Source organism: Aedes albopictus, chromosome 3 (assembly GCF_035046485.1).
Source record: "Aedes albopictus strain Foshan chromosome 3, AalbF5, whole genome shotgun sequence".
Lineage (NCBI taxonomy): Eukaryota > Metazoa > Arthropoda > Insecta > Diptera > Culicidae > Aedes > Aedes albopictus.
Genome location: NC_085138.1, coordinates 78,206,947 through 78,227,164, shown reverse-complemented (window position 1 = coordinate 78,227,164; position 20,218 = coordinate 78,206,947). Strand labels below are relative to the sequence as shown.

Below are 20,218 nucleotides of genomic sequence, written 5' to 3'. Positions count from 1 at the left end.
GATGTAATGCATAACAAGCGCGCACGACATTGGGTGTGCCAAAATGTGCTCTAGCTGCGCAAGTTGTTCTCAGCCTACGTAGAACGATAAACCGAGAAGCCACAGTCCAAGCTTTCATTCATTTCTGGTTTTTTGGGGATGAACCAGCCTCGGGCTGAAAATCCCCATAATAAAGAGCCAATAATAATAATAATTTCTGGTTTTGCTACACACATGTAAACTTTCCACTGAAGAAGCTCTTTGTGTTGAGTTGTGTGCTTTTGGTATCCATCGCTTTTTTCTCTAAAGAGTATACCAAGCAGCATGCTAACAATCATTTACACACATTTGAGAACATGATCGGTAAGCATAGCTGGCTAAGCATTTAAATACTGTGTTCGTTATTCCATTTTTTAGATATTGTTAAATCAGTAACAAATTTTGAAAACGACGTATAATCAATGGTGTAGCATTAATTATACGTCGTTTTCAAAATTTGTTACTGAAATAATCCTTTAATTTCCAACAACGATACAACATACATTTTTTTAGCATTCTAAAACTGTAAATTTTAAACATGATTTTAAAGACTTTAGTCGATTGCGCTTAGCGTGCGTGTACGCGTGAGAAGCAGGCGGGAAGTGAAAAAAGAAAAGAAACGTTGACGACGCTGCTGCTGGTTCTAGACGAGTAGGGAACGTATGAGCGACAGAGTAACGTTGAGCACATAGTGGCTGAGGTGCGATGCAAAGAGATAAGAGATCGGATAAGCGTCGAAGCACACTCTGTGGAAACTATATGCAGAACGCATGAACCGTACATAGTAGATGAGTTGCGATGAGTGCGGTGATGCGATGGAGCTGCTTCGACGCATGTGATCGCAAGAGAACGCAAGAGAATGCTTGTCGGGTATGGATTTTATGATTGCGCTCGTTGTGTATGTAAAGCAATGCGGATTTAATGTGCTGGGAATGCTAGTGGGTAATATAAAATGCGTTAATATGTTGTTGTTTTTAAACATAAGTCAATGCTTTTTCACATGACATGCATTTTGATGGACCAGACGTAATAAAAATTTATCATATTGTCTATCGATCACTATGTACAATAACATATTTTATTGCATATAAAATAGGGTAACGGTTGAATTTTGGACCCCTAGAGGTCATTGGTTCGAATTTAATTCAAAATCAAACAGATTCAGAGGGTATTTACACATAATGATGATGTTAGTATGTTCGTTAAAGTCTCTACTGTGCGTTAAAAATACCCACATTTCTGGCTGAAAATTTGGTGAAAATAACTGATTTTTGAAGCATCAGTTGTCACTGTTTTGGACACCCCAATATATTATGGACCTTCTTCAGTATATATTTTGGACACCCGGTGTTTAAACTCGTTTGAAACTATTTTGGAAGAATTTGCCGCTTGAATATGCTGGATCATATCCTAATTACTTGATTGACAAAGGCTGATTAGACGAACTTTGCGAATTTAATGCGCTAGAATGATAAACGTTTTTGTTTACATCTGCAAGTTTCCTCAGCACCGCAATCTCTTTTTGTAAACATGATGCGACACTCGCTCGGATGACGAGATTGGCAAAAAATAATTTCAAGGCAAATTATGATATTTCCAGTGAGGAAATGATTACTGCCCGTGCAGAGCGATCTTATTTAGCGAATGATTCTAAAAAAATTCGTCATCTCATCATTTAACCTGTGTAAGTTGTGATAAAACGACACAGGGGGTCCAAAATATATGGGGGTCCAAATTATATTGGTTACCCTAGTATTCCATCAAATCGTTTAAGTTTTTTTTACAGCAAAATTTTGTTATTATATGTGTATAAGAAAACATTTTATTTTCTCTGTTCGGGATTTGAATCAAGTGATCAATGTTTGATATGGTCGTTTGTTCAGTGCATGTTATTCATGTGCAAGTTAGAAGGTTTTATGGTATTCAACTTAATTGCTAAAAGAATGCTGATTGAAAAGTTCTGCCTTTTTCTTTGTCAAGCAAAACTAGATCCCTTAACGAAAATAGTGTGACATCAATTTCGATTGATATTCTTTTACCCAGGCCCCTGACACGGCCTATATCAATGCATTGGAATCATGGTAGACAGGATGTCCTGGGCGCTAGTAAATAGCGCCCACTGTCAAATGCGAAAACAACAACAATTTTTTGTTTAACGTTTATTTTAATTTGTTGATCAGTTTTTGGAATCATTTTTCCACCTCTTATGATCACAAAACACTTCAAACTCGCTTTAATATTAATGTACGGTAAGAGGAGCATGCGATTAGTTGAACAAAGCAACCCAACAAACACGCATTATGAATGTGATTTCGTGTGTGGCTCACAACATCAAACAAAAGCTGCGTTTGTTGATTACACGCTCGTTTCAATTTCCACGAATATGAGTATAAGGCAGTTAGATGTTAGCTACGATACATTTCATTGCTGCCAGGGGCCTGCTTTTACCTAATAAAAGGACTGTATCGTTAATTATGAGTACACCTGAAAGTTACTGTATCTGAAAATGTTTTATTTGTTTTGTAAATTAAATTCAATTACATTGTTTATTGACCATCAGAAAAGCCCATGGTATCATTTTGTATTTAATTTTTCGTGAATCTTGCCAGCTCTCGCACCTTCTTCTTGAAGTTCTTCATAAGGTTTTGGACAACCATTCCGTCGATGGTTTTGCTTGGGTTGGCCCAGTTTTTCTTGAATTTGATGACGTCCTCTGCTCCTCTATCCTTTTGCCGTAGTTTCCCTTTCATCAAAGCCAAATACTTCTATATGTGCCTAATTTGCGGGCAATTTGAAGGGTTCATTGTTTTTTCCACAAATTGGATATTGCTTTCTTCATACCAGTCAAAGGTGTCACGCGCATAGTGGCAGGATGCCAAATCCGGCCAAAATAATATTGGACCTTTGTGCTTTCAGATAAATGGCAGAATTAGTTTCTGTAGTTATTTCTTCCGAAATATTTCGACGTTCATACTTGGGACGGTGAAGAAAGGTCACGATTTCATACCTTTTTGACAAATTGCTTGTCAAACCAACACATTTTTTCCAAATTTTTCGCAATAAATCGACTTCTCCGAGTTCTGAACATCCATGCCCTACTTTACAGTGAGAAAGTGTGCCTCTAGAAGTTCCTTGTAGTCCAATTTAACATGCGTTTCATCATCCATGATTATGCACAAGTAATGTTTGCTCAAAATATCGTCGTACAGTTTCCAAGCCCGAGTTTTCACATAATCCGCCAGAATTTGACTGTTTTTTTGGACATTTCTGTTTTGGGTAAGTCTTCAGGGAATTACGCTCCTTGGCGCGCTGAACCATACCAATAGTCGTTCCACACTTTTTTGCGCAATCTATGATGAATACCTCCTTTTTTTCTTTTGAAGATTTTGCAAATTTTTCTGTCCAAATTTGACTTGGACGCACCTGGGGCCTGTAGCATAATGAAAATTTTACTAATAATATTAGTCTTGTAGCTTGTAACTTAAAATTTTCTGTTGCATAAAAATACTACAAGTACAAGTTACAAGTCCAATACTACAAGTCGGTTGGACTAATATTATTAGTAGAATTTACAAGTGTATGTTGCATAAACAAACTACAAGTATAAAATATTAGCTATGACTTGTACTTTTGATTACAAGTCTCAAAGGTCTTGTAAAAGAATTTACAAGTTAGATTTAAAGTATTGCAGAAGTCATATTTAGTTTTGAATATATCGATTTACCATTTTGATGAACTCAAAAGATATTATTTCTCTAACATGTCAACCTTAATACCAGTTTTTGACGATTAAATTTGGCAGTATGTATTCGAAACTCATTGAAGAGAAAATTGCGTTTATGTACACTTTGTATCCAAAATATAATTTCTGCTGTCTCTTAAGTTCTAAAAAGTTTCAACATGTACCCATCTTTGATTGGAGGTTATAGTCACTGCATAAGCACAGGTAAAGTTGCAGATCCGAAATAAATTTGAATCAATTGCTTGGATTGTGCATCATTAAGCTAATCAAGTGCTACAATATACATACACTAACTTAAATCGAGTTGCGACATATAAAAGTAGGTAAAAGCTCAATTTTTGCATCCCATATCACTTCGGATTTTAACAAGAATCATAATACATGTTGCTAAATCTTTATACATTGTTTTTCAACCAGTACTATTAAATCTTTGGGACATTTTACTAAAAATCGAGGTACTTGCAGTGCCATACTTTGTAAAAAAATATTTTGTCAGAGCGGCCGAAAATTATCCAAACAGCACATGCTTTTCTTCATCTATCGTATAAAGAATGCAAAACTTCGGAATAATTGAACTTATTTCCGGATATTACGCAGTAAATGCAGAATATAAACAAACATCAACTGCCATTTCAAATTAATAGTGAACTGTCGGATGAATTTTGACAGGTAAATGAACCAAAACAACTTGTATTTTCATGGTCACTAATATTACAAGTGCTAATAATATTAGTGGAAAATTGAGCCTTTATGCAACACAAATTATTAGCACTTATAATATTAGTACTTGTAACTTGTAACTTGTAGCTAATATTATTAGCCCGATTATGCTACAGGGCCCTGGTTTTCTGTCGCGTCCGGGTGAGTCTATCAGTGTGTTATGCATACCGTATCGTTTGACAGCATTTTTTTTTTACTTATTCGTTTATTTGGAAGGCTCGGGCGCATGACAGCATTTTGGACAGAAAAAACGCTAACACCTCCAACTTTTGCTAATTTTCTTAGCGATAATCATTTTTCATAGCAGTACCTGGTCACAATCGATTTTCGCTTTTCATCCGTAAACACTCGCGTTGCTCCACTTGAGGAAAAACTTTAACTTTTAATGAAGGTTATCTTTTGTTTACAACGCTAGCAACACATAAACACACAGCAGTTGTCAAAATAAGACTTAGTCTTTTTAATACAGGGCCTTAAAGGTGTACTCATAATTAACGATACAGTCCTTATGATGAATATTGTGTACTTATTAGAGACATCTTTTCTCGTAAATATCGCCGAAAATTATGTAATAAAAAACCTATACTCTTAAATAATACATACTTGTCGAATTCTTGTTTCTTTTTGCCGAGGTCAGCACAATCAAGTAATGTTTTCATGCCGAAAATCAGTATAACAGTCTCATATTGATTTAAATATAAATCAACACTCAGATAGCCCAGTTCGGAAAGTAAAAATAAGTGTACACATAAAGACATCGCTCACGCGGATATAATTACATGTTATACATTATTTTCTTAAATAATTAATTCAATAATCTCAATCTTGTACAGTTACACCAGATTTTTTTTGAACTGGTCGGTTTTTGCTATTACAACAGGATCAGATCAAAACTAAGTTATAGTAAAAAAAACGGCCCGCGCAAAACAAAAAGCGGGTGCATTTTATCTTTCCGCTCTTATAGATGAAACGATCATTTCACTACCCACATCCAAAGAAGCGCTTCAACATACAAACGACTTCATCGATCAAATCACGCGAGTCGTTGATGCGCACGAAATAGGCGAAAAAGGATGTGAAAACAACATGCGCACCCTCATTGAAAACCTCATGCACTATGGCCTATCAAACATCCCTCTTCTCATCTCATAACTTATCGCATCCGATCGCATCTCACCTTACCCACTATGGTCACAGCCTAAAGTGAAATGAATTCGAATGAACACTGCCATTCGGAGGCAAAAAAGTGAGAAAACTGTTGGTTTGGGAACAGCATCCATCGTTCGCATGAATCGGGGAACCGGTGGCATGTAGTTTCGAAGAGTCGAGCAAGAGAGAGCTGCGCAAGGCTGGCTCTCGCATGCTCTTGTTATATGGTTTCTGCCGGTGGATGGCTTGGAGTCGTCTTTCGTTCTTCATAAACCGAGAACGATGTTTGCGCCTTGTGTGCGTGCAAGTTGTTATGGGGTATGTGCGGTGGGAGTTTTAAACTTAGTTTATTCTTTTGGTATATCTACTTGAAGATTGTTTTACGAGTTTTATTCTCATCCTTATGTTCCAAGAACAGGTCGAACATGTGGACGAGGCGCCTCTGAGAGGAACACCGGAAGGAATCGCCGAAAATCTTCAAGAGGAAATCTTTAGAGAAACTTTTGTGGAGATTGTGGCAAAACGCTGGAGGGACTCTTAGAAAAATCCCACGGGAGCAATAACGAGAAAACCTCAGGAAGAAATTGTGGATGGAAAATTATTTAGGATACCCGTCGTAAAACTCTAGGAGAAATCGGTTGGAATTAAGGATTCATCGAAGATGTACAAGGAAGAATCCTGGAAAGAATTGCTGGAATCTTGGAAAAATGCTGGTAGGAATTCGAAAGAATCTCCGGGAGGAATTTAAAAAGGAATGCCAAGAAATATGACTTGAAAAAATACGGAAGGAAACTTGTGACAAATTCTGGGAAGCACTCCAAGATATTTTTACATAATTTCCACTAAGAAACCTTGACGAAATTTGTGGAAAATTCTTGTAGTGGAGTGTATTGCTAGATTTTCACCTCCAGAATTATCAACATGGAATGGGTGGCGATGGCATGGAATGGCGTTCACATGGAATTAGCATAATTTTATTGGAATCGGTGGCTTGCCGAAAACAGCTACTAGATCTAGGAGTTCTCCTCTTGTTGCTCTAGCGCGGTTACCTGGACTCCTTGATCAAGCTTCTTTTTTTCGAATAATTATCCGGAACGGAATCATCATTTCAACGTTTTCACGGCACCACAAGCTTCCAGTCAGACCCGTCAGCACTACGGGAAAAATATTTGTTTACACAATTCTTACTTCAAGCATGCAGTAAAAGTTTATGTTCGAAAGAAGTAAACACTACATATTCCAATTTTTTAATGCCAACAATGTAAACTCTTTGAAATCTACTTCAGAGCAGATTTAGAAATAGAAAAATTAGTTTATCAGAGCAAAATTTCTCTGAGTGTTCAAAATATTCCCTGAGGATTCCAGGTTTTAAGTTTTTTTCCGGGTAGTAGACACCCTGTGCTGAATATGAAAAACTTATTGATAAATATTTGAAAAATCTGGTTTTCCTTTTTTTAAGCATAGATTACTCTTTATAATTTCATTGCTTCTGTAATGTAAGGCATCTACAGGTAATTCAGTTTATTTTTCCTTCGGTCCATTAGTACAGTATCTAATAATTATTATAATGTTGAATCTACTGACATTTTACCCATGATTATTTCCATCTTTTAAAAGTACGCTGTCCTTTCTAGTTTCATTGGCAATAATTGTTGAAAAAGGTAAAAACAACAGATCCATTTTCAGTTTCATAACTGCCAAATTGCAATTCGTCCTGCTGACTATTCGGCATAATTAATGACTTTCTGTCTAACTACGCAGCATCACTCCCAGCTTCACACTCATCATCACAGTTTTGTGTCTTTCGCCCACGAATCACCAGACCATTCAATTTAATTTGGTTTTTGTTTAGGGTGACGATGGGCATTATCAGCAGGATTGTTCTCTTCGACATGATGGGTTTTTGTCGGCCAAATTTCCTGAAACTTGGAAGTATAATTCAACTTAGTTGGGAAGAATTTGTGGCCGATTCTGAGGTTCAACAGAGAACAAAACTGCCGAAAATACTTAATTTTCCCTATATTCACTTTATAACACGGATTTTTTGGGTCTCATTCTGTCTATCCAGTATACACTTTGTTGTTGAACCCAATTGTGTTGGTCTGCTGGTGCTGCTGCTACACAACTGCAGACTACGAGTCATACCAAGCAGTGGCGTCTCGTAACCTCACTTTTTACCTGTTCAACGACCCTAAAAATAGCAATTGCAGAACATTTAGGATCAAAATAAAGTTGAAAGTTGGTATGAATATATAATCTCTTCATCTTCTACTCATTACAAGCTAATTTGTTCAGAAAATTCAAGAATTCACACTCGTTGAACAGGTACGTTTGAGGTTAGGGAATCGCCACTGATACCAAGGCAGGCTCTATGAGTAATTGGATTGGCTACCGTTCATTATCGGCAATGCTACCACCGGAAGTATTATGGCACTTTGTTTTCCGAAACACAGAGAGAGATATGAAAATAAGTCGACACCATACAATTCATCTGACATTCTTCTTCATAGAAGAAATAATTACCACACAGATGATAGATGGCAAAATCTAAAATTCGAATTGAATACAATTCGCACAAACTTCCTCTCATTAACCCTAACCGCAGCTAAGTAGCTTCCGATATTGATCTGTACTGTCCCGTTCTGACATATTAAGTTAACTACACTCTGGGCGATCGCTGCACGCCGGAGTTACAGTGACGGGCAACACGATAAGAACATCCCAGTATAGAATACCGAAGATGTTTAGCAGCACGCTCACCATATGAACATTGAATTGTTCATTTTAAATTGCATACATACGAGTAGGTTTGTTTCCATTGTTTCGTCCACCACTGTGGGTACTACTAATCCACAGTTGTGGAGTGTCAGCAGCAGGAAGCAGTTGACCTTCCGTGCGATTATTGAACGTTGTTCGTTCGTTCATTTGTCGTTCCCCAACGGCATAGGTACGAGTACGATTGGCAATGACTAATGATGGCGGCAGTCAGTGAACGGGTAACAACAGTATAACGACAAAATCACCATAAGGCGTGCAATCACTTGGATTTCATCGGCGAAGTAGACGACGACGACGATGACAACGTGAGGTGACTGGTTTCCGAAGTGTCGGTCGATTCGCATACCCACATAACGGAAATGCGACTATAACACCGGTTCAAGTTAACAGCAAGCAAGCGAGCAGCACAGTCTATGTTTGGGCGCGTGCGCTTGACTCGTCACCGTCCGTGGTCGTGGGTCGCCACCACATGGAAGTGTTGAACCGGGTTTGTTCAATGTCAATCAAAAAACCACATCCAGGCAGTGGTAATCTGTCCTTGACGGGATGATTTGTGAGGTTTGCGAAAAAGTAACTGGATTTTTGCGATCGAGGTGAAAGGTTTTAGCTTTATTGATGCTCAAATTTGGTAATGAGGCTTACGTAGAAGGCTTCCTACTGGCTATAATGTGACTCCGATATAGTCACTGATGTTTCCTCTGTGATTTTTTTTTTTGTGAAAGGCTACTAGTCGTCCGCTGAATAGCACTAAAACCTCTAAACTAGGCCTTGGATAGGACAGAACGTAAGGTAATCCTTCTGATGCAGCTTCCCATAAGTGCATGGATTGTATGCCATTTAAAAAGACACTGTTGCAAACTGATCCTGAAGATTACGGTAGAAAGTTTGATTTTTTTTTCTAGTAAAGAACATGTAATTTTTTTAGGTCAAGTCTTGCCAAATTGTCAGTTATTTACGTGGATGTTCAAACTCAGCGTCAAGTTTTTTGTGTTATAGATTCTTTCAAGGATTCCTCCACAAGTATTCCAAGGATTCGAAATTCCTTATTCGATTTCTTCCGGGAATTTGTTCTAATCTAATCTAATACAAACGTATCCTGAAAAGTTAACAGGTTAGATTAGGCCCAATCACTTTTCATGTCAATATTGAGGCTTGTGGCACATCAAAGATATAATGCAAGCGTAAAGGCGGCCAGACCCACTGTGGTATATTTGCCGCAAATAGTATTCTTCGAAATGTCTCGAGTTTGAACATTTTTTTTTAAATATATGGTATAAAAGTATGTGTGAATAATGTAACTGAATGTTACATGATGAATAATGAAAAGCTTTCACCGATTTAGCTTGTTGCGGTCCGAAGTTAATCATCTAATTTTGAAACTATAGAGTAATGCGCGGCAAAAGTTCGCACGGGGCAAAAGTTCGCAGTGGGTCTTTTTCTGAGCACGAGTTAAGAACCCAAACAACTCTGTATGGGTTCGACACATAATCAGGTCAGCAACTCGTCAATAAAAATTGGAACGATTTCGTTATGGTTTGGCAGAGTAATGCGAAAAAATGTGTTTCTAGGTGTTTTGATAGAATTTTTGGACCTTTTGGAATAAGAATTTGTTGTAACAGGAACAAGCATGGGAAAACTCATTCGCTCACCCGAATGCCGACGATGCAAAATAGCAAAAAGAACGCCAACAACCCAATTCGCCTTGACGGAGGCTCTCTGAGAGAATTGCGCTTGCGTGAAAACAATTTTTTTTAACATGGGAAAGGATAGGAGCTGCATTTTCAAATGCTTCTAATTCTTTATAGAAATTTTTTCAAGCAAAACGTTCTTAATGTTATCGAATGACATTTTGATACGCTATATTATAGACATAACATTGTGATTTAAAAACTTTTGTCTAAAACCAGTTATAATGTAGCTAATTGAAAGTATATTGCAAAACATTAACACTTTTTTCAATCTGAAGTCCCTAAAATATTTTAGAAGCATTTGAAAATGCAGCTCCTATCCTTTCCCATGTTAAAAAAAAATGATTTCACGCACAGCGCAATTCTCTCAGAGAGCCTCCGTCAAGGCGAATACTGAGTGAGAGCGCGGCGCACAAAGAACGAACGAAACACGAACGACTCGCAACCGACGCCACCGAAGCGAATCAGGAGAGAAACAAAAAGAGTGCGAAATGAATCAGCTTGCATCGGTGTATACGAAAAGAACGTTCGCTTTCTCAACTACCGAGTGGCATTCAGTTGATTGAATCAAAACGCACTCACTGATTCTATTTCCAGTACTGAATGCTTCCACTGAACGCTAAATGAACGTTCCAAAGTGAATGCTCTCGCACCCGACTCAGAACGCAAACATTCCTTCAACATTGGTTCGTTCGCCTTCGGCACTCACATTCGGTAGCGATTCAATCGGCCGTCGTTGCTTGCGTCGCCCGGTGCTCGGCGATTAGAAAGAATGGGCAATGAAAGTGGAAAGATTTTGCTTGGCTGGGGGAGAAGCACACTCGCATCAGATTGTGTGTGGATGTGAGTAGCGCCAGTCACACGATGCATATATTGATCAATAGTTGACCGTTTTATGGAAACATTGAATGTATATTATTGTTCAAAAATAGATTGATATCAATCATTCAACTTTTCCCCTATCTTCCGTTTGATCAACCACGCAGCAATATTTCCCCTCCATAGCGCATTTTACTTCAATTTTCTCTACAATATTTCCCCACCTTCAAAATTGTTACATCAATCCTCTCGAAGATTGCTCAAACCATGAGTCAAATTATTCCATGGATCAAATGATTGGTTCAATATTTCCCCTCCAGATCAACCTTTCAATGCAGCAGCGCGTGAACGAGAGCATCATCATTGCAGAACATTCTGCCGTGTTGCCATTTTTCTTTTAAATCACATATATATAATAGCCCTGTTTGTCTGTCCGGTGATTAGCCAACCAGACGCAGCACGCGGGGAAATTCTCACAAAAAAAAAAAAATTTGGCATTTCAATTCCTTTTCACTATCAGATGCACAGAACAAAATCAGCGACAACCTTAGACAACCAGATACAGCATTTGATGAAAAAAATCACAGACAACAGACATTGAAAATTTAGATTTTTTTATATTTGACACTTCAATTCGTTTTTACTATCAGATGCAGAAAATAAAATCAGTGACAACCTTAGATAACCAGACACAGCATTTGATGAAAAAAAAAATCACAGACAACAGCCGTTGAATTTTTTTTGCAGATGCAGAAAACAAAATCAGTGACAACCTTAGACAACTAAACACAGCATTTTATGCAAAAAAATCACAGACAACAGACGTTGAAAATTTTGATTTATTTTTAATATTTGACACTTCAATTCTTTTTTACTATCAGATGCAGAAAACAAAACCAGTGACAACCAGACACAGCATTTGATGAAAAAATCACAGACAACAGACGTTGAAAATTTTGTTTTTTTTTTAGATATTTGACACTTCAATTCTTTTTTACTATCAGATGCAGATAACAAAACCAATGACAACATTAGACAACCAGACGCAGCATTCCATGAAAAAAAAAATCACAGACAACAGACGTTGAAAATTTTGATCTTTTTAAATATTTGACACCTCAATTCATTTTTACTATCAGATGCAGAAAACAAAACCAGTGATAACCTTAGATAACAAGACACAGCATTTGATGAAAAAAATCATAGACGTTGAAAAAATTGATTCTTTTATCGCAGAAAAAAATCTGTCACTCTTAGGCAACCGAATGCAGCAGTTACTGGAAATAAAAACCAGTGACAACCTTAAACAACCAGACACAGCATTTTATGAAAAAAATCACAGACAACAGACGTTGAAAATTTTGATTTTTTAGAATGTAGAAAAAAATGTGTCACTCTAGGACAACCGAATGCAGCAGTTGCTGGAAATAACACAGATAGCCTGTTTGTCTGTCTGGTGAATTCACCGAAGTTTTTCAGATGTAAATATAAGCTGCATTGAATTCACCGAATAAAAACACCTTTCAGTAGTAATTTTGTAATTTTCCCATGGGCTGTCCAAAAACTTTTCGTAATAAAAAAAAACATATGTACAATACACTCCTGATCAAAAATTTGGGGTCACCCCCTCAAAAACATGTAATTTTTTAGGCCCATATCTCCGCCAATTTGCGCCCGATTTCAAAACCATAGGTCTGATTCAAAAGATAATAAGTCAAAATAACTTTGAACATGATTCAGGTGAAACTTTCACAAAAATGTTTGTATGTAAACTTAACCCAAAGTTGCCAAATGTTCTAATAAATAAACATGAACTTACGGCAGTGTCGCTGGAAAATGGGTCCACAAAATTTCATGATGAGAGCGGTACATAATATAACCTATTTTCTATTAGCTTTCAACTGCTTTTTGCCAAACTTGGCTAAAAAATCTAGAAAAAAAAGTTATTAAATAAATTACCTCTTGATGCTATTGACCAAAAGATTGGGGTCACCACTCCTCAATATGATGTATCAGCCAAAAGTTTGGAGTCGTAAAACAAATGATTTGGTGATATCTTCGTTATCTTTAGTTCAATTTCAATTCGTTTTGGATCATTTCAAAGAAAATTAACTAAATTAACGTATTCAACGATTTTTATATATAAAAATGTTATGTGAAGTTAACACATTTCACCACATTGCAAAAAATAAGGCAATTTTACATTATGTTTTAGAATCTAAATTTAAAAAAATATGTGTGGTTCAAATGTAGTAAGTACCACTTGTTATGTTTCAAATAATCCAAGCAGAATTAAAAATGAATGAAAGATGGCAAAGATATCAACAAATCACCTTTTTATGTTTTACGAAAGTGATCGCAAACTTTTGGCCGATACATCATCTTGAGGGGTGACCACAAAGTTTTGGTCAATGACATCAAAATCTAATTTACTTAAAACTTTTTTTTTCAAGATTTTTTAGCTAAGTTCGGTAAAAAGCGATTGAAAGCTGATAGAAAATAGGTTATATTACCGCTCTCAACATAAAATTATGTCGACCCAATTTCCAGCGACGCTGCCATAAGTTTTTATTAATTTTTTTAGAAAACTTAAGTTTACATCAAACATTTTTGTATTTTTTCCATTCAAATCCAAAGTTTCTTTGACATATTATCTTTTGAATGAGATCTAGGATTTTGAAATCGGACGCAAATAGGCGGAGATATGATCCTAAAAAAATGACATGTATTTGAGAGAGTGACCCTAAATTTTTGATCGGGAGTGTATGTTTGAATATGTAATAATGTTCAAGCTTAGAAGAAGAATTAATGTGAATAGAAAATTTATTTAAAAAAAATACAATTTTGACAGAAATGCATTGTATACATTATCTTCCGCATTATTGGCATTGGGATCGGTAGGACTGAAAACCAACCCCGCATCCACCGACGACGACGCATTGATTCAATAAAAGGCTTTGCTTTGCGAGCTGTGTACGTTTGCTAAGCATGCACGGACACTTGTTTTTTTTTTCTCTCTTTATGCATTACCTTCTCTCATACTGCCGGGAGATTTTCTCTCTGCTCGAACCTCGGCAAAGGGGTAATGTCGAAGATATTGGATTGATACTTGGTTTGATCCTCGTGATTCCATCAATAATCCTTGAGAAAGAAATAATTGATGGAATGATGGAATAAAAGAAACAAGAAAGCGCTGCCAAATAAACATGTTCAAGCACAAGTAAGTTGCGTATCGTAAATTTTCATTAGATTATTTAGAAATAATGTTTAATATTTAACATTGGTTTATGATGTTTTATATCACATCTTTAATTTATGCGCATATGCGATTTTCTAGTGCTTTCAGCATAAAATGCTAGAACGATATAGGGAAACTCAGTATATTTTCGACAGCTTTTTCTCTTCGTCATGGGGTGTTATCTAAAGCCTTTAAGTTTATCACATTAAGCGTCACATCTTTGCCAATCAAACTGTATACAAATAGGTTTCAAGGAATTTGGACGACAGAAAACCCTTATGGCAAAGAGAGAAAAACTGCCAAAAATACCCGCAGTCACTCTCAAATCATATAATTTAATTATCGTTTAGTAATCAATCTAGCTATAGAGAAACCTATTTTAATAATAACGGATAAAGCAAACATTTTCAATAATGAGCGAAACAAACAAATCAATATGGCAATAACCTCTTATCAGTCTTTGTTTTCCAAACCTATACACCTTTACATATTCACTATGACATTAGCAAAAATTAAAACTTGTTTGAACGTAACTGTTATACATATTGTTTAAGCACCATTTTGTATGAAATATTTTGATTCAACGGTAGAAGTTCATAACTTGTGTTAGAAATTAAGATACATAAACCTTCTCAAGACATTAGGAAAAATAGCATGATGAATTAGTAAATAGATCCACTATTTACCAATTCATCATATTTATCCGAAATATTGGGTTCAATAAATAAGAGTTTATGAATGCTTACAAAAAAAATCGAATTTGGCTTGCTAAATGACCAAAATTATCAAAATATTATTTTTTCATAATAATTAATGGAACTGAATAAGCAAGCGAAGCATCGAAATTGGCACTTTCTCAATGATCAAGTCTTTATAATATTAACAATGCAAAAACGTGACACTTTATTTCTAGAAATTTGCTTTCAAAGCATTCCATAAAATTCAATTGAACTGGCCACCATGAACGCCGTGAACCACGCGCTGAACGTTGGTGAATTGCTATCTCTTCCTCACTGATGGAATGGTCTTCGCTCAATCTGCTGACTCTTTTACCCTGCTGGGTTGATCGAATGAAACAACTTGAGGGGAAAGTTTGACGGACTTGAATGATCTTGATGGACTGGATGATAGTGGTGGTTGGATCAATCTTTCGGAGGGGAAATATTGAGGATATGAACATCAACCTCAATCCTCGCTTTTGCAGGTTGATCAGTATTTATATCAAGATTCAATATTATCATCCATCTTCTCCGCAATAAAAATGCAAGCAATACATTTAGCAATATTTCCATCAAATTGTGTTTCTTGATGAAGTTGAAGGAAAGATTGAACCTCTTGGTTGAATCAACTTATTGATAAGTGTAAATGGCACTAGTGAGGGATATGCAATAAATAAATGATTTTTTCCCATCCTTGAACAGGAAGAAGAAGAATCTCATAATCTCTTGATGTCGGAGAACTGTTATTCCATAGTAGTTCGCGAGATGCACTCGAATAAACAGTAAACTCTTAGTGCTTCTTGCAGAAAGGGACATTGTTAAAACCTCGACAGTGGGGCAAAAGTTCGCAGTAGCTGTGGGGCAAAAGTTCGCACTAGATTTCTGAGTCTTGTATATCAATATAATTACAGAATCTTTAAAGCAATGATAATTTCGTATAGAAACTACTATATATGCATAATATGTGTAGTATGCACCCTGAAATCGTTGCGGCAAAGGGTTTTAACTCACTTTTGTAAGAAGATTGATTGTAAGGCATACATTATGTTCACACATTTAAATCAATAAATGAAAATAATTGTAATTGTAATTGTAATTGCTCAGTCCACACCCAGGCCGACAACTGTCAGCCCATCTGCTTGTAGGCAGATGTGGACCTACTAAGCCTCCCCCGTTAACATGTCCTACACCGAATTAGCACACCGGGATCTTCCACAGGCAGGCGCTGGCGTTACCAGTCCCAACAAGTGTCAGATACATTGAATAGATGGGGTAGAGGATATAGGAAGATGTGGGAAGAGGCAGAAAATGAAGAGATAGTAGAGAGGTTTCGATTTTGTTGCTGAAACGAAAAAAAGAAAGAATGATAAAGAACATTTAGCGATATGTTCATAGATAATGATTCGGTCGATAATTTCTCATCTATTTTGATTCCATATCGTTGCATCGGTGACCATTTTCATCGCCTTTCTAGTTTTTGTTTATTTATTTATTTATTTATTGATACTACATCTTTGACACAAGTGCCACACAGACTGATTAAAAATTCTTAATCCTATTCTTAAAAACTAGTTTACTAACATTAAAATCAAAAACGTCACACACATCATTGAATAGTCTACAACAGAAATCTAATGGATTAAACAGTCCATAGTCGGTGCGGTGGCCAGGAATCCGCAGCAGCTGGCGATTTCGAACTTGGCGAACAGGTGCGTGGAGTCTCACATGCTCAAGAAGGCTGCTGCAGTCGATATTGCTTTGAATGATGTCAAATACGAAAAGTCTTTGCAGCATAACACGACGACTTGCTAACGGTTGAAGTCTTATCAGGGCACATCGTTGCTCATATGGAGGCAGTTGAACCGGGTCGTTCCACGGAAGATTCCGAAGTGCATACCGTATGAAGCGTTTCTGTACATTCTCAATCCGGTTGACATGAACGTTATGGTGCGGTGCCCAGACTTGAATGCCGTACTCAAGTACACTACGCACTATGGCACAGTACAAAGACTTCAATGCATGAACATTTTCGAAGTTAGCTGTATTGCGGCGCAGGAAGCCAAGCATCGCGTAGGCCTTGGCTGTTGTCACAGCGATGTGATCCGTGAATCGAAGCTTGCTGTCTAAAACCACACCAAGGTCTTTGATCGATGTAACCCGATTTAGTGGCGTATTGACAAGGGCATAGTCAAACATAGTAGAAGACTGGCGGCGAGTGAACGTGATCGTGTTACATTTGGACACATTCATCTTCATTCCATTCAAGTCACACCAACATGACACATATTCGATGTCAGCTTGCAATGCACAACAGTCAACAAATGACTTAATAACGCGAAAAATCTTCAAGTCGTCAGCATAGAGCAGTTTGTTTGAGTTGATTTTAGCGCACAGATCGTTTATAAATAAAATGAAAATAAGCGGGCCAAGATGACTGCCTTGTGGAACTCCAGAAGGAATGTCAAAAACGTTTGACCTCCCATCATGCACTTTGACAAAAGCTTTGCGAGACGAAAGATAGGACTTCAGCCAACGAATAATCCATGACGGCAGTCCAAGGCGGTTCAACTTTTCGATGGCTAAATCATGAGGCACTTTGTCGAATGCTTTGGAGAAATCAACGTAAATGGCATCGACTTGATTTCGCTTCTCCAGCTCGTTAATTACGGTGTAAGTATACGCCATGAGGTTCGTTGTTGTTGATCGCTTTCTTACAAAACCGTGCTGGTAATCGGATATCGTAGACTGCACAGCTGGATACAGTACGTCGTATAGCAAGCTTTCGAAAACTTTTGCAAGACAGTTTAGTATCGATATCGGGCGATAATTCTCCACACTGTGCATATTTCCAGCTTTATGGATTGGAATAATAGAGGCTAGCTTCCAAGCATCCGGGAATACTCCTTCAGCCAATGAACGATTAAAGATCGAAGTAATCGGTAATGCCAACGATTGAGCACAATGTTTGATAAATACAGGGGGGATCATGTCGGGACCGGGACCTTTTGACGCATCCACGGCACTAAGAGCGTTGAGAATTTCATTATTGTTGAATGTTACCTGCGGAAGCCGGATGTTGTACGACGGGAGGCTGTTCAGGTACTCATTAGACAGCGGAGGCGGGATATCGTCGTGAACAGAACGGAAGAATTCAGCAAACAGATTCGCCGTCGTAACAGGTGAGCAGGAACTACGAGAGCAGTAGGTAACATCAACCGGAATACGAGCTGAACTCTTTCGCTTATTGATGTACGTCCAGAAGGAAGAAGGGTTTTGTACGAAACTTTCTTGCAGGCTATCGATGTACTCACGGAAACGATCATGCTGTAACCGACTGTACTCCTCTTCAGCGTGCTTTAGGTTCATCAAATTCAAATGATTCCGATTGCGGAAGAATCTTTTTCTTATCTTACGCAGGCGATTCCGAAGGTTGCGAAGTTGTGGTGTCCACCAAGGTTGACTGAACTGCTTGGAAACTCGATGACGCTTGACAGGAACGGTAGCTTGGATGATGTCACGAAGATTGCTGTAAAAGGCGGTTACTGCATCGTCGATGGACGCCTCTTCGAGAACCTGATTCCAGTCAACGGTGGCGATTCTTAAGTTGATGTCTTGATAGTCACAGTGGTTGAAGTCATAGTCAATGATCGTTGAGGAACCTCCTCGAGATTCTTCTTCGCGGGAACGGGCGTCAACGGTTAAGATAAACGGCTTATGGTGGGCGTCGACTTTCAATAAGCTATATGGAGACTCGAAGAGACTCGTGATGCATGGGTCATTAACGAATACCAAGTCAAGAAGTCTACCGTTCACGTTTAGAAGGTCGTTCACTTGATAGTAACCAGATGACAACATGGAATCAACCAGAGCAAGCTCCTGTTCCGTTGATGCGTTAATCGGCAGATATGACGAGCACTCCTCATCAAAAGTCCAGACTAAATTAGTCAAGTTATAGTCTCCAACGCAGACAACAATGTCACGGGGATTCGCTTGACTTTGAATCTGGTTAACGGAGTCAACATGCTTCATATATTTCTCGGGGCAGCTGTTAGGGCGAAGGTAGATGCAGCAGACAAATACGGTGACGTTTGGCAGAGAGATGCGGACGGCAATTTGTTCCAGGTCATCGCAATCAACAAGATTAACAGCTGCGCAGTTTAGCTCCGATTTGACTGCAATCAGCACACCACCACCTCGCAGTAAACGGCTGGTAGAGGAATTGCGATCGCAACGGTAAATTGTGTAGTTGCAAGATATTTCGGAGGAAGCAATATTGGCGTGAAGCCATGTTTCTGTAAGAACAACAACGTCGAAGTCACAGGCCAGCAGAGAAAGGAGCAAATCATTTGTCTTTGTTCTCAACCCACGGACGTTTTGGTAGTAAACCGTTAGCGGAGAGCGCGGGCTAGGCGGAGAAGGTGCATGAGGATGAGATGAAATTGTTCTCGGTGATGAGGTCGGAAATTGTTCAACAGCTGTACTTGTTACGTGTGTGTTACGTGGTTCAAACTCACCGTTGGTGCTAAAGCGGGATTGAGTTCGGGAACGCTCGTTGGACCAAGATCGGTTCTCTGATGTGGCTTCCAAAAATGTTGAACGCTGGAGCTGGTTTCAATGAACTCCCTGAATTGAATTTGCGGTGGCCATGTGGACGGATCCATGGCTTTGGACTTCAGATCCTGAGGAATTCCTAGTTTGAATGAAACAAACGTCAACGTTGACGGTGGGCGCTCTTTAGGCACTAGCGCTTTGGCAGTAACATCTTCGCACTGTAAGTTGCTCCTTGCAAGATTGTGGATATCTTCTTCGGTCACCTCGGGAGAAATTTTGGTCAAGTAAAGCCAAAACTTGTTCGCCGGGATGTCGGCCGGTCCCACAGTTGCGGTAGTGGAGGGGTTGGTTCCTCGGAGGATTTTTGGAGGACGTTCGGACAACGCAGCAGTCACTTCATCACGATCACGAGTTCTCTTCAAAGCTGGCCGGTTGAATTGAAACCGATTTGGAGCAGGAGATAGCGCCGCGGGAGACAGTTTATTGAAACCGCCTTGGATCTCTTGTCTCAGCTCGGTGATTAGACTCTCCTTAATCTCCGACTTCAGATCGTCAACCAGCTTGGCATAGACATCGTTAATTTCTTTGGTCGCAGCATTCATCGACTTTACGGTGTTTTTGAAACGAGCGTTGGCCATGATCTCCCGGCAATCTTTGCACATCCAGTAAGTGGCGGAATCTCTGTACACCTCTCTGTAGAAAGCTTCCGCTACCGGAGCACATTTGTAGTGAAAGCTTGCTTTGCAAAAGCCGCCACAAACGACTTCTGGCGCAGACATGTGAATTGCACAGCTGT

General features: G+C 38.4%; 2 protein-coding genes across 3 annotated transcripts in view; one reads left to right on the top strand and one right to left on the bottom strand.

The window, feature by feature from the left end:
- Nucleotides 1-20,218, bottom strand: part of LOC134289964 (beta-TrCP) — a 355,456-nt gene that overhangs the window by 311,409 nt on the left and 23,829 nt on the right. The window lies entirely within an intron of this gene.
- The window catches only part of LOC134289963 (uncharacterized), a 35,409-nt gene continuing 15,718 nt past the window's right edge, over nucleotides 528-20,218 (top strand). The window contains exon 1 of one of the 2 annotated variants that reach the window (XM_062856816.1): nucleotides 528-16,350. The gene's annotated coding sequence lies outside the window, so the exon portion shown is untranslated. The remainder of the gene's footprint in view (nucleotides 16,351-20,218) is intronic. The other variant, XM_062856815.1, reaches the window with a different exon arrangement.